Genomic DNA, 16,166 nt, shown 5'->3' with positions numbered 1-16,166 from the left:
CCTAAAGTGCCTGGTCGGCCACAGTTTAAGTGAGTGTGAACACTTATGGCCATGTATATAAGTGAATCTCTCTCATAATACAAGGATACTATCCCATTGTGCAATAGAGTCTTGCTCTTACTAATCCTCTTACTAATCTCTCTCTCTAATACATGATAGTGTGTGTGTGTGTGTGTGAGTGATGTGAGGTGAGAGGAGGGACGAGTACACATAGTGCAACGCGGTGGTGTGACAACACTCGTGGGGAGACATGGTAGAATTGATTCTCAAGGAGTTGTAGAGTTTGGAGACCTCAAGGGGGTTACAAGCTCGGCCATTGGAAAGATCCTCACACGATAGTTCGGTTCACAAGGTAATCTCTTATTGGATGTGTTTCAAGGAGGGTTAGGGTAAGCCATAACAAAAGACCATTAGTATGAAGTGTGTTTATAAGCTTAAGTGTAAACCTCATGGTAGCGTTAGGTCACAATAAAAGGATTTTGCACAGAAGATGGGCATAGCTTATAATGATCTCTTTGCCCCCACATCTCATATGACTATAATCCGGTGTATTATTGCACTGGAAATGCATCATGGATGGAATGTACTACAATTAGGTGTATTATTGCACCACTGGTAATGCATCATGGATGGAATGTCCTATCAAGACTCCCTTCTTGAATGGTAGTTTATTTAGCAGGTTTATATATGTGAGTATCATGAAGTTTGTTCAAAAGACGTGAGTATAAAGTATACAAGTTAAGAAAATATTTATATGGCCTTAAGTAGGCTCTAAAAGCATCACGATAAAATTAAGGATCTAAATCAATAACTAAATTAAAGTTAAAAGAGTATTCTATACCCTTTAAATTAAGTAGGCTCTAAGAGCACCACGATCAAATTAAGTATCTAAATCAATAACTATATTAAAGTTAAAATGGCATTCTATACCTCTATAAAGAGACTAAGATTTTACACACCGAATTATTTACCTCAGAATCTTATTGAAGTCATTACAATTGAGTGATATAAGACACCGAGAGCGAACATAACCAAGCAAGCCCCAAAATTGAGCAAGTGCAAAAACCATATAGTGCTCTAGGTGATGTTGATGGATCTCCACCCAAACAAAGGTTTTGTTATAGCTTCTGAATGTGTTGACACATATCATCATTTTAGAGTTCTGAATTCAACATTCAATCATAAAAGGTGAATCAGGCACCATACTCAGAGCACTGAAATGATTATGAAACAACCAAGGCTTCCTCACCCTACAACCATGTGGTTTGCAACCAAAGTAAACATTTTTTACAAGAAATGATTCATCTTGACAATCTATCAACACATGTGAGAGTTATGAACCAAAGAAAAACCCAATGGAATTCAAATTATGTATGTCATCATAAACAACAATAACCTTGAGAAAACATGGGATTGGACAAATAAAGAGAGCAAGAGTTTTCTTTCAATTGGTTGTTTAGCACACTATCTAACCCTCCTCACACTCATCATCCACATAAAAGCACGATGGTCGATGATGTGTTCGTGACATCCTTTCGTAGTTCTTGTCAGCAACCATTCCTTAAGCTGCTGTAGCCTCCACATATGAGGGCAATATACTACAATGACAACAAAGGCACACATGTGTCAACAATACGAAGCTTGCATTGAATCTTAATGAAAGTCAGGTATATTTGTTAATTTCAAACAAAACAACCAAAAAGAGAGTTATAGAAAGAAGGACACCATTAATTTCGATAAACAAACTAGCATAATCCAAACTACTATTGCTAAGAAGAACAAGCCAAATACCCAAAATACATCACAAAAATGGTCATCCATCGTCATAAATAGTCAACAAGAAACACTCTATATGTCAGAGACAAAGCCAAAAAAAGGACCAATGGGAATGTTTGTGTAGTGTAAAAGCTCCACCCCAAATCTAGCAACAATGAGCCACAAAAAGAAGTCAAAGAGGGATTGTCAAAGCTCACTAGTCATCATAGGGGTTCACCCCACATGAGAATCGATCTCATCCTCCAAGTGCTCATCCACTCTCATCCTTGTAGATGAGCCTATGCACGTGTAGCTCTGCTCAAGTAAGGCTCTACATAGACAGAGATGATGCCATCATCTATGCCCAATAAAACACATGATCTCTTAAATGGAGGCATGCCTTCATAGGAGCTATGTCACACCCCATCTCCAAGATAATATATCATGGATGGTAAAACAAATCCAAGAAACACAGCAGAAATGTGTGGCTCCTCTTGCTTTAATCCTCCACTATTGACAGTGCGCTCACTCACACCGATAGGTAGTGCAAAACATAGGAGTCTATGGTCCCCATATGCAATGCCTCAAACAAGGGTCTGCTCTCTAAAGCAAAGGTGGGTGAAAACATCCCTCTTTTGTGAACAAGGTATAACATAGAAGTTTGAATCTGTGTTTCCACCACAAGAAGTGCACATGTAAATGTAAGCACACAACATAATCCACGTACATAACACCACAATATTTGTGACACAAATGCTAAAAGACATAAAAAGAGCAAGTCACATTGGCTCTATCATGCAACCATCTTGTATGTACCTATATACGGAGTGATAAAAGATAACAATTCGTCTACAAACCTCCATGTCATAAATTCTAGAGTAGCACTCAATCTACCACATAGAATCCTCTGCATAGACTCTTGGAACTTACGAGCGACAAATAGTTAACGATCAAAAAATAGAGTTCAAGGAAGGCCCTAACCTTCCATGGAAGACACAACCACCAAAACCAACCATTATTGGAAAGAGAAGCAACCACCAAAGATGGACCATAACGGACATGGTTCTCCATGAACATATCCCATGCATGACTCTACATAGTCCCATGGAGAATCCCTCCAAATGAGAAGTCCAACATAATAAAGTCTACTGCCCATGGCACCTTCTTTTCTTTTTTTCCAATGTGGTCCACAAGTGGCTTAACATTGACCGCCCACTTTCTTTTTGGCTTACTTGCCATCCTACAGACAAATTTAGGAAGAGAAAAAAACATAATTCACATCAAGATTTCACAAATTGCTTAATGAACCGTGTGCTAGCAAAGGGGGATCATTTGAGGAATCCTTTTTCATCATAGAATGTGTCTTGAAGGCCTCTTTCTCTTGTACCAAGACGTGATATTTCTCTAGGTCCAACCACCATGGAAAATTATCCACAACTCCCCGGCCGAGAGAATGAAAATTTGGGGGGTACATGGTGGTTTCCCCATTAGCCATGGAGATCCACTACCTTGCCCACACAAGCAAACCACCCAAAAGATGGCTCTCCTTCAAACTAAGTAAATATCTTTTGAAAAAAAATGTAATGAACTCATAGTATACCAAAACATAACCAATATAAAAAATTATGCCAAGCAAAATCCAATGAAAGAGGCTAGATTGTATGTACCTGGACACCAAATGTTAGGCAACCATCTGCACCATATTCACCTTCTCAAGAGCCTTCACCTCTTTGTCTCTTGAAATAATCTCAATTAAGAGCCTTAACCTCTTTGTCTCTTGGAAGAACCTCAATCATTCTTACTAATGGGAACATATCTTCGTCCCTCTATCTTCACCTCCTCACAGTAATCATAGAGTGTATAATCACATGGCAACAAAATGCCCTCCGGAATCGAGACATAGTCACCTAAATCTCCAAAGAACATTTCTAGATTTTGTCCAAAACAAGTTCTCTGGGGCCATTTGTGGTGGATAGCACACCAAAACACATTAATCCCATATGCAAAGATCAATAATTAGAAGAAAAACCATCCACAAAGCCAATGAAGTAGGAAGATCACATTCTGCACTCCTCTCTCCCTTGAGAGGATTAAACATAGCTTTTGTAGTCTTGTTCGCTTCAAAAAGCGAAAGCCATCACAACCTCACATCCATACTCACATCGCATATAGTTAGTAAAATTAAGCTTCTCCAACAAAACAAACTATCCTCACTCCATTTCAAAGAGAGTACTGCCTTCCTCCATTCATCACCGAACTTTGGATTCAAAACATTCAAGATCTATCAAAGAAAAAACAATCTTCAAATCTAGGGTGATAAATGATTTTCAAAGCATCCATTGTAAGATAGAAGCCAAAGAATCTAAAAAGTTATACCTCGCCTATTCTGTTTGAGTACTTCCTAGTGAGGGTTTCACTTTGTTTCTTCTCCAACTTAACAAACTCCTCATTGGACCTTTGAAAGGACCAAGCTTCTAATCTAACATATTTTGGTATTACACATACATTGACCAAACAAGTGCACTCAACAAGAAACATAACACAATCCATACACTAGCAATCTAACAATGCACATGGAAACTTACATTATACATAAGCTTTCCAAGATGACCCCGTATCAAGGGTTACCCCCTTGTTTCTCCGGGGACGGATGGCATCTATTGTCTTCACATCCAAATCCGGAAGCCCTCTCAAATAATCTTGAGAGTTAGCCTTGTAAATGTTTGCAGTAGTGACAGTCTCATCTCTGAGAGAGGTCACCACAAGGGCATGCACCGAGAGACTATATAACAAAAACAAATTGAGAAGATAAATTTTTTATAATCAACCCAGAACACCCAGCCATTTGAAAATACAACCGGTCATGAGTTGTAGTTTTGAGAGACCAAAAAAATCCTTTAAAAACAATCCAAATCTAGCACCAAAAGAATCTTTGACGTGCCCAATAAAGTAGAACTTTAAAAAGAGACTTTTTTGCTTAACTTAAAACATACTTGCAAGTGATTCATTCGCTAAATTAAAAATTTGCCAAATTTTCCACTATTTGATGTCTAAGTACAAGCCTATCAACTACAAAATCTTAGAATATTTCAAACAAAAAAACATGACACAAAAGTTGCATTAAAGACTCACAACAAAGCGCTTCACTTTTTTGAATACAAAATTATTGCTATCATTATACTAGAAAGCAAAATATAACTACTTTTATCATACAACTTCAATGTCATGATTAAATTAATCTTCATTGATTAAAAAAACAAGTCTAATTACGAGACAATTCCTATAAATGCTTCAATAGTGAAAACATTTGACCAATTTTTTGAACCAATCTCAAAACACAAGCTCCTCAAAAAGATTTGTGATGCTAGTTTTGAATACAAACAAACGTTGCTCAAAACACTCTCAAAACCTAGAAATCCTTGAACACCCCCAGTGAGGATTTAAATACCAAATTTTTTTTGAAACTACAAGTGTCTAAATCTATTCTAGCACAGGAAATTCCTCCTTTTCATGACTAACTTCTTCATCAGTTTGCTCGCGTCCTACAATGAGTGGTGTTGACTCCGTAAGAGGAATATCAATATCCAAAGTATGTGGATCTTCACATAAGGCTAAAGATCTGCAAACTGCATTTCATCATCAGGTCCAAAGGGAGGCTGAGGTTCTCCAGACGCATCCACCACTCTTGGGTTTGTTGCCATGTTTTTCATTCCAAGCTCTTGAAACTCGTCCGGCAATTCTTTCATTGCAGTGAATAAAACAAATTTGAACTGGATCTAGCTCAACAGCAACGATATTCCTTCCTTTTTTAAGAGCACTAATAGTGGTTGTTCCTAAGAAAAAAAGAATCAACATGGCAAAGCTCACTTAAATGAGCAATATAAAATATGTAAAAAGATAAGGTTGCATGATTACCTATCCCCGCAAAAAGATCCATGATCCACTCTCCTTTTAAAGATAGAAGCTCGATTAAATCCATCATCAAAAGTTGTGGTTTTTGATAAGGATTCATGATCTCATTTGAACCACCAGAAAGATCCCTAAGCTTTCGACACACGCCTGGTCTATCAAAAATATTTGTTCGGTTAGGTTTCGAAGCAAAATTAAAATTTCCTTTACTGTTCAAACCCGCAGGAGACCAGAAACCAATGTAGCAAACTAGCAAAAGAAAGTCTGTCAAGCTTATAGCCTTTGATGTTAGGCTTTGTCCTACAAAAGAAAAAGTTAGGCTTTAACTTAAGCTTTTATAACTTGCAAAAGAATCCTTGAAATTTAACATACCATATGCATAGCTGATGGACCATTTGATTGTCAACGAATGCTTTCTCTGCACAGCAGCAGAGATTTGATCATGAGCATGAAAAATTACTAGTGCCCATGATTAGGCCATTATGACCTTCTTGAAAGCGTCGATGACTCTTTTATATGCACTTACACCGTACTTTACTTCGTCGTGTATTGAGTGTGGTGCCTTAAATCCATACGGAGCATCAGCAATGGCTAAAGTAAAATGTTGTGCAGTCTCACAAACGATTCCATGTTCTCTACTTTGCCTTCATGAACAAAATATTGAACTGGTTTTGCAGACACATCATCAGAAATGAAAATATTTGCCTCTGAGTGGTCTCCAAAGTTTGTGCCTCTTCTTCTAATCTCTTCTGCTCTGCCCTTGCGCAACTCAAATGTTGCTCAAACTCTTGAGGAATGCTCTTTATGGGAGCACGAGGTGCTCGAGAGTTGTTAAAATGAAATAAGTAAACATTAAATGTATTCTAGAATACACATTGACTTGATTACAAAAATCAAAATCAATTTTTTGAAATATTTGATCTAAATTTTTACAAAACCTTTAAAAACACTCAAATAAAAAAAAATCTATTCAAATATGTAGTTTACTTACCACATTTTTGAAAAGATAAATGAAACACTCTAAGGAGCTTGGCTGACTAGTGGGGATGAAACATTTGAACCTCGTTCCAATCCTTACAATTAAGTTTTTCAATCATGATTCTTTGCATGTACAAGAAAGTCTTTTGCCTATTTCAAAAAAACACAAAATGAAAAAACAACTTTAGATGAAATAAAATAAGTAGATTTAAAAAGAAGAATTAGCAACGTACTGTTCTAATTCCTTTGCCATTTCATTGAGTGTCAAAGAACCTCCTTTCACTTGTGCCAAGATGGGTATGATAATATTTTTCTCGCGTATTCCTTGCATTGCTTCGCCAATTTGTGATAGCATTTCTTCAGGAATTGGCTTCAAAGTGTCCTCATTCCCTGTTCCTTTGCCCTTTTAACTTCCAGGTGGGAGCTTTACTTTTTGCCTTTTGATTTTACCTTCCTCCCAAATCTTGAAAATGTCTTCTTGTAGATCCCATATCTCTCCATCACGAAAGGCCAGAATTTTTGGTCTGATGGACCATTATTGTGTTAAGAATATGAATGATATGTTCTGAATGAATTGTTATCTGATAATGATATGTTCTGAATGAATATGAATGATATGTTCTGAATGAATTGTTATCTGATAATGAGTTCTATATAAGGGATCTTTATCCCATGATTCTGTGGAGAGTTGACCAATCTAAAGAACCCCAAAATTAGTTGGATCTAAAGTCGGATTTGAATTGTCAATAAAAGGACTTAACAAGAATTTTTGTATTGATAGGATCATGGATCGAGGTCGTCGTGGTAGGAATGATAACCCCCAACTCGATGAGGAAGATCTCGACTTGGATGTTTGTAAAACTCTTCATAGATCGTAGCCTGGACCTTTCAAGGGTGAAGGGGAAAACTTGGGCGAGATTGTGGAGGAGAAGTGGATCGAAGCAATGGAAGAGTACTTTGATGTCACCGAGTTAATGAGAAGAGAAAAATGGCTCTTGTAAGGCTGAAGATAGTAGAAACAGCCAGAGAAGCATGGAGAAACCACTCGGAGACAAACCATGTGGATTGAAACACTCAGACATGGAATGATCTCAAAATTTACCTAAGGAAGAGATTCTATCCTCTCGGGTTTTTGGAAACAAAGATGAACGAATTCTTAGAGTTAACCTAGGGGAGCAGAACTATTGAAGTATATCACCAAGCGTTCGCTCTCCTCCTCAAATACTTGTCATCGCTGGATGAAGAACAACTGATGGTGGCCAGGTTCATTCGGGGACTGAGCGAACCTTTGAATATCCTAGTGAAGAATGCCAAGCCAATTTCCATGACCAAAGCAATATGGATGGCGAAGGATTTCGCCAAGGCCTTTGGTGTCAAGGTCCTGCCGAAGCCAGCACCATCCCTCTTCAAAAGGTTTTTAGCTCCAAAAGGTGATTCCAACCTTCCAGCGTCTAAGACATATAAGGGTCATGCCCAAGATTTGGGAAGTTCCAGAATGGAAGAAATGTCCTTTTCTGGGAACTCAATCCCTTGGAATTCAGCTTCAGAAGTTCCACCCTTGAACAAGGGAGTGAAATGCTATAACTGTCAAGGATTTGGACATCGTAGTATGGATTTCCCAACTCCTTTTGGAACAAGGTTTTTCAGGGCAAGAAAATCACGGATCAAGATTCCAGACTCCAGCTCCTTCCTTCTAGAGTAATCAGGTTTCTTTCCGCCAAAATCAGAGAAATCCCAGAGGTAGACCCTCTAACCAACCCATAGTTTGTGATGAGAATAAATGAGGAAAGATGTGATGAGATGGAAAATGATGTGATTGGATGAGAATGGGTATACATATGAATTGGATATGGATTAAGTAATGTGGATGGATGTGGAACAATGTGAAAGACGAGAGTATATTATAGGATCTGTATTTATGATCTATTTTTAAATGACTGTTTTATGTCAAAAATGCTGGGGAAGCATTTTGACCGTCTTTTGAATAAGGTCGTGGAGACCTAGCTGATAAAGTTGCAACAGCTGACGGAGAGTCAACGGAGGACGTCTCGCGTAGCAAGGTCGGCCAAGGTCTTGACCAGCCTCGATTCAAATGGTGAGCTTCCGGTACGGTGGATGAGGGACCAAGGAAGCGGCTTGTGAGTGAAGCGCTAGGTGACCTGCAAAGGATCCTAGAGGGTGTTGACCATACGGTACTCGGGCTGCTCTGGGTCATCGAAGATACCCACACGTGCATCGGGGAAGATATTGGAATAAGGAGTAAGAGTTATTTTTTTAAACCGGGCATGGATCTGGTTGATTGACCTTGCTGGTCCTCAACGGATGAGTCCATGGCTCTTTTATATGGATCTGTTGGTTGATCTTGGTGATCTTCAATGGAGATTCCATCTTGATTTTTATAAGTGAATATATTGTCGGGTACTATGAGCTAGGAATTATAAAAAAGGCCCCTGAGGAACAGGTGGTGAGCATTCTGGTTGCCAATGATGCCATAGGTACACCGATGAAGGAATGATTGGAAATTAGGATTCAACCGGATATTTTGGAGGATTATGATCAATGACACTATGGTTTCATTAAATGATTGTTTTAAAGATAGCTGAATTTGTGAAAAAGACAATTTCATATTGGGTGTGTAAGTGGTGTGACTGGCGTTAAATTTGCATGAATATCCGGCTAGGGGGCTTGGGAACTCTTTTCCCTGGTACCTAGGACAAAACGTAACCAAATTCCTAATTGGATCCCATCCCTACAGTGGTTGGGCAGTTGGCTAACTCATGGGACTGGATGGGGTGGACTGATGGTGGATCTGTAAAATGAGACTCAATTCTGTTATAGTATGATAGATGAAGTAAATCCCAGATAGTAATTGTTCTATGGAAAAAGAATCAACGGCTGTGCCTCTCGAATCCGTTGCGCGGAGGGGGCAGGGATCTTTCAGCTGGTATCAGAGCGGAGGGACTCAAGTGGATCAACTCAGAAGCCAAAAATGTCAAAAATTTGTGAAGTAATAGTAAAAGGTTGTAATTATGTGATAAAATTCATACAAATTGATATTCAAAATGAAGACTCATAAAATTGAAAGTGGACCTGCAGATGCAGTACCGCAATTGTATGGAAATTCCTGACTTGCTTTTGAGGCCTAGACATGATCGTATTTACCTTATAATTCCAAGGACCGTGACTACCCCTATATACCGAGGGTATAACTGTAGCTCTTTACTGGCAGTATATACGAGTAAATCTAAGACCTTGAAATTATAAGTAAAAATGCTATCCAAATGATGAATTTGAATGTGGTTGATATGATTTTAAAATTCTAGTTGAGAATTGATGAGTTGATTTGGATTCTGATTGAAAAAAGATGATTCTGGAATTTTGGTTGAAAAGCGATTAGTTGAACAAAGCCTTAATGAGGATGAATGGGACGAGTCCCTATGATGATGTTCGTAACTGGAATGACAATAATGACTTCAGCAAATCAGTACGAGATTAGTGATTGTGCTGACAGATTGCTATTGTTAACACTGGACCTAGTAGATCTAGTTAAGCGATGGCAAATTGAAAACCTGCATAACTGAAACTTCCATGGAGGAATGTTTAGGTGGAATTTTGGGTCTGATGGACCATTATTGTGTTAAGAATATGAATGATATATTCTGAATGAATTGTTATCTGATAATGAGTTCTATGTAAGGGATCTTTATCCCATGATTCTGTGGAGAGCTGACCAATCTAAATAACCCCATAATCAGTTGGATCTAAAGTCAGATTTGAATTGTAAATAAAAGGACTTAACAAGAATTTTTGTATTGATAGGATCATGGATCGAGGTCGTCGTGGTAGGAATGATAACCCCCAACTCGATGAGGAAGAGCTCGACTTGGATGTTTGTAAAACTCTTCATAGATCATAGCCTGGCCCTTTCAAGGGTGAAGGGGAAAACTTGGGAGACTGTGGAGAAGTGGATCGAAGCAATGGAAGGGGAAAACTTGGGAGACTGTGGAGAAGTGGAGAAGTGGATCGAAGCAATGGAAGAGTACTTTGATGTCACCGGGTATAATGAGAAGAGCAAAATGGCTCTTGCAAGGCTGAAGATAGCCAGAGTAGCATGGAGAAACCACTACGAGACAAACCGTGTGGATTGAAACACGCAGACATGGAATGATCTCAAAATTTACCTAAGGAAGAGATTTTGTCCTCCTGGCTTTTTGGAAACAAAGATGAATGAATTCTTAGAGTTAACCCAGGGGAGTAGAACTATTGAAGTATATCACCAAGCGTTCGTTCTCCTCCTCAAATACTTGCCACCGCTGGATGAAGAACAGCTGATGGCCAGGTTCATTCGGGGACTGAACGAAGCTTTGAATAACCTAGTGAAGAATGCCAAGCCAATTTCAATGGCCGAAGCAGTGCGGATGGCGAAGGATTTCACCAAGGCCTTTGATGTCAAGGTCCCGCGCCGAAGCGAGCACCATCCCCTTTCAAAAGGTTTTTAGCTCCAGAAGGTGATTCCAACCTTCCAATGTCTAAGAGATATAAGGATCAAGCCTAGGATATGGGAAGTTCCCAGAATGGAAGAAATGTCATTTTTCGGGAACTCAATCCCTTGGAATTCAGCTTCAGAAGTTCCACCCTTGAACAAGGGAGGGAAATGCTATAACTGTAGGATTTGGATATCACAGTATGGATTGCCCAACTCCTTTTGGAACAAGGTTTTCAGGGTGAGAAAATCAAGGATCAAGATTCCAGACTCCAGCTCCTTCCTTCCAGAGTAATCAGGTTTCTTTCCGCCAAAATCAGAGAAATCCCAGAGGTAGACCCTCTAACTAATCCGCAGTTTTAATCCAAAGTAATGCAAGACCTCTGCCTCAGAATAGGGGAAGTCAAAGAGAGATGTTCCCAAATCGGCCGTCCACTTCCAAGGCAGTAATGCTGGAAGTGATTGTTGAAGAAGAAGAAGAAGATGAAAAAGATCATACTCCACCTACGAGATGAGGACATCTCATGTTTTTTAAGTGGGGTAGGATGTAAGATTCCTCCCTCCAGCTTTTGAGGTGTAGAGGTGTAAGAACCTCCCGTTCTGATCTTGTAATTATTCCCCTCTTTGAAATAAAAGAAAGATTCTGTTTTACCCTATTTTGACCTCGAGAGAGAAAATATCTAGAGAGAGATAATCCAAAATTGAGATATTTTTGGATATAAAAATCCTCCTAGTGTCTAAATTGGTTTCCCCTGAAACAGAAATTCAAAAAGAACTTTCCAATGTGCAATTGGAATTAATTGAAAATAGGTAAAAGGACCTTAGCCTAAGGGTCCAGATTTTCAGAGATTTTTGAACTATGCTCCAATTAAGGTTCCTATGGACCAATAATATTAATCCAAATGTAGGGAGGAGATAAATTGAAGAATAAAAGAAAAACCCCCAAAAATGAGTAAATGCTCACATAAGATGAAGAGTTGACTAAGGACAAGGTTTATTAGTAAAAAACTATGAGTATTACTAAAAAAATGAGATATTTTGGGTATAATGATTCAATTTTGACACCTTGGTAAGGACAAGGGGGCTCTTCAAGGAGGCTCCTATTTCACATGTGTGGTGGAGTTTTAAACTCAAAAATATTGTGATATTTTTATCTCTCCTCTCTCCTGGATCAAACCAATTCAAAAGGGAGCCAAACTAGGTCCAAATCTTGTCCAAATTCAGCCAAACTGAACCTGGAAAATTCTAGAGACTAGTTGGACTTGGTTAGAGGCCTCCCTCACCTATAAATAGATCCTTAGCCCTTTGTAAAAAAATATGAGAACTATACCATGCAAGTATTATATACTGAAATAATGATATTTTCTATTATCCTCTAGAAATCCTCTACAAATTGAAGAGATTGGAGCTTCTCTCTCTCTCTCTTCAATCTCCCTTGGAGTCTTCATCAACATATCAAACCAATTGATTGGTTGGGGGCCTCTACTTTGATCAAAGAATCAAGCAATTTAAGAGGTAAATTATGGTTTATGGTCTTTTTTCTTTAATCTCCAAATGTTTCTCTCTTCTCAACCCCTCTCAAGCTTGAGAGGCATTTAATTGAATGGCTTTTTAATACAATTGAAGTGATAAAACACATAAATTTCCATTTATACTTAAATTAAATATTTTTTAACGCATGTCTCTCTCCCCCAAAGAATGATCATTCCTATGACCTATTCTTTATTCAAATGAAGCTTTTTGAAGTAATTCTCTAATCTAAAAGTAATTTATATGCTTGTCGAATTAGAGGCCAAATAAGTGGCTTTTTAATGCTTTTATGATATTTAATTTATGAAAAAAAATTAAGAATCAAGTCCATAATTGGATATTGATCCAATTAATGGTTATTCTAATCATAAGAATATTACTAAACTGATGCTTTCAAATTATTGAGAATTATCAGTAATAGCAGCGTGGAGCTATGGCAAACTTTCTGAAAAATTAACACATAAATCATTTTCATTCATAATATGAAAAGAGGACTTCCTACCATATTCTAGGATTAATCATCCTAGACTAATTGAATGATTCTCATTATAATCATTCAGAAATTGATTTTTATGTTTATGCATAAATAGTTTATTAGGAAAAAGAGAAATTTCTAGTAATCCATTTTTATGTTAAAAGAGTAATCCCCATGACAATGGAAATCCATGTATTCCAATGAAGTAAGAGAAAACTTGGGATGCTAAAATAATGTATATTTTATTTAAAAATTAAAGAAGAATTTTAGTTAAATTTATCTTTTTCCATAGATAAATTTAAATGAATTCCTATGACATTTGGAATTCCATCATTGAGATGGAAAAAGAGAAATCCCTAGCATATTCGTATTAATGAGTATTTTAATTAAATTCAAAGATGAAGTTTAGATAAATTTATTTTATCTATGAGAAATATTTAAATGTTAAAAGAGGAATTCCTATGACGTTTGAAATTTTATCATTTAGATGGAAAAAGAGAAATTCTTAGAATATTGAAATTAATGAGTATTGTATTTAAATTCAAAGATGAATTTGAGATAAATTTATTTTATTTATGAGAAATATTTAAATATTAAAAGAGGAATTCCTATGACATTTGGAATTCCATCATTTAGATGGCAAAAGAGAAATTCCTAGCATATTGGAATTAATGAGTATTGTATTTAAATTCAAAGATGAATTTTAGATAAATTTATTTTATCTATGAGAAATATTTAAATGTTAAAAGATGAATTTCTATAACATTTGGAATTCCATCATTTAGATGGCAAAAGAGAAATTCCTAGCATATTGGAATTAATGAGTATTGTAGTTAAATTCAAAGATGAATTTTAGATAAATTTATTTTATCTATGAGAAATATTTAAATAATAAAAGAGGAATTCCTATGACATTTGGAATTCCATCATTTAGATGGGAAAAGAGAAACTCCTACCATATTGGAATCAATGAGTATTGTATTTTAATTCAAAGATGATTTTTCGATAAATATATTTTATCTATGAGAAATATTTAAATGTTAAGAGAGAAATTCCTATGACATTTGGAATTCCATCATTTAGATGGAAAAAGAGAAATTTGTAGCATATTGGAATTAATGAGTATTGTATTTAAATTCAAAGATGAATTTTAGATAAATTTATTTTATCTATGAGAAATATTTAAATGTAAAAAGAGAAATTCCTATGACATTTGGAATTCCATCATTTAGATGGGAAAAGAGAAATTCCTAGCATATTGGAATTAATGAGTATTGTATTTAAATTCAAAGATGAATTTTAGATAAATTTATTTTATCTATGAGAAATATTTAAATGTTAAAAGAGGAATTCCTATGACATTTGGAATTCCATCATTTAGATGGGAAAAGAGAAATTCCTAGCATATTGAATCAATGGGTATTTTATTTTAGATGAAATTACTTTATGAGAAATATTTGATGATAAAAGAGGAATACCCATGACATTGGAATGCAATTAATTAAATGCAAAAAGAGAAATTCCCATGGTATTTGAGATCCAAGAAGCTAAATGAGAAGAAGAGGAATTTTTAGTATAATTCAATTTATGATAATTTATCAAAAGTGGAAATATGGGTAGAATTGATTTCTGTAAATCCCATGAATTCTTTTATTCAAAAGAGGAATATTGAATATAATTCAATTGAGAAATTGAGAATGAATATGGAAGTAGTCGTTGAGAAAAAGAACCTTTAATTAGGCCAAGCTTGGCAGAAATTTAGAAAAAGTCCTATTATCGGGATCAACCTCGAAAAAGCTATTAAATGGGAATAGCATATGAATGGATGAGATAAGGTGAAAATAGGATGCGATAAGATGTGTATGGGATGTGATAAGATGTAAACGAGATGCGATAGAATGAAAATGGATGTGATAAGATGTGTATGGGATGTGATAGAATGTGAATGGATGTGATAAGAGTTGTATGGGATGTGATAGAATGTGAATGGATGTGATAAGATGTGTAGGGGATGTGATAGAATGTGAATGGATGTGATAAGATGTGTAGGGGATGTGATAGGATGTGATAAGATGAAAATAGGATGTGATAAGATGTGATGTAATGAGAGTGAATGTGGATCTGTATGTGGAAGAATGAATGTGGAAGAATGGATGTGGATGTGTATGTGGAAGAATGGATGTGGATGTGAGTGAATCAATGAGATGTGATGTGATGTGAATCGGGATAAGAATGATGAGATGAGATGTGATGTAAATTGAGATAGATGTGAAATGAATGAGGTGTGATGGGATGTGAATATGATGAGATATGATGAGAATAAATGAGGAAAGATGTGATGAGATGGAAAATGATGTGATTAGATGAGAATGGGTATACATATGAATTGGATATGGATTAAGTAATGTGGACGGATGTGGAACAATGTGGTGAAAGACGAGAGTTCATTATAGGGACTGTATTTATGACCTGTTTCTAAATGACTGTTTTATGTCAAAAATGCTAGGGAAGCATTTTGACCGTCTTGTGAATGAGGTCGTGGAGACCTAGCTGATAAAGTTGCAACAGCTAACGGGGAGTCAACGGAGGATGTCTCGCGTGCCGAGGTCTTGACCAGTCTCGATTTAAATGGTGAGCTTCCGGTATGGTGGATGAGGGACCAAGGAAGCGGTCTATGAGTGAAGCGTTAGGTGACCTGCGAAGGATCCTAGAGGGTGCTAACCATACGGTGCTCGGGCTCTGGGTCACCGAAGATACCCACACGTGCATCGGGAAAGATATTGGAACAAGGAGTAAGAGTTGTTTTCTGAAATCGGGCATGGATCTGGTTGATTGACCTTGCCGGTCCTCAATGGATGAGTCCATAATGCTTTTATATGGATCTGTTGGTTGATCTTGCTGATCTTCAACGGAGATTCCATCTTGATTTTTATAAGTGAATATATTGTCGGGTACTATGAGCTAGGAACTATTGAAAAGGCCCCTGAGGGACAGGTGGTGAGCGTTCTGGTTGCCAATGATGCCATAGGTACATCG

Source organism: Cibotium barometz, chromosome 28, assembly GCF_041138505.1.
Source record: "Cibotium barometz isolate CiBa-2024 chromosome 28, ASM4113850v1, whole genome shotgun sequence".
Taxonomy (NCBI): Eukaryota; Viridiplantae; Streptophyta; class Polypodiopsida; order Cyatheales; family Cibotiaceae; genus Cibotium; species Cibotium barometz.
This window is presented reverse-complemented; position numbering follows the sequence as displayed.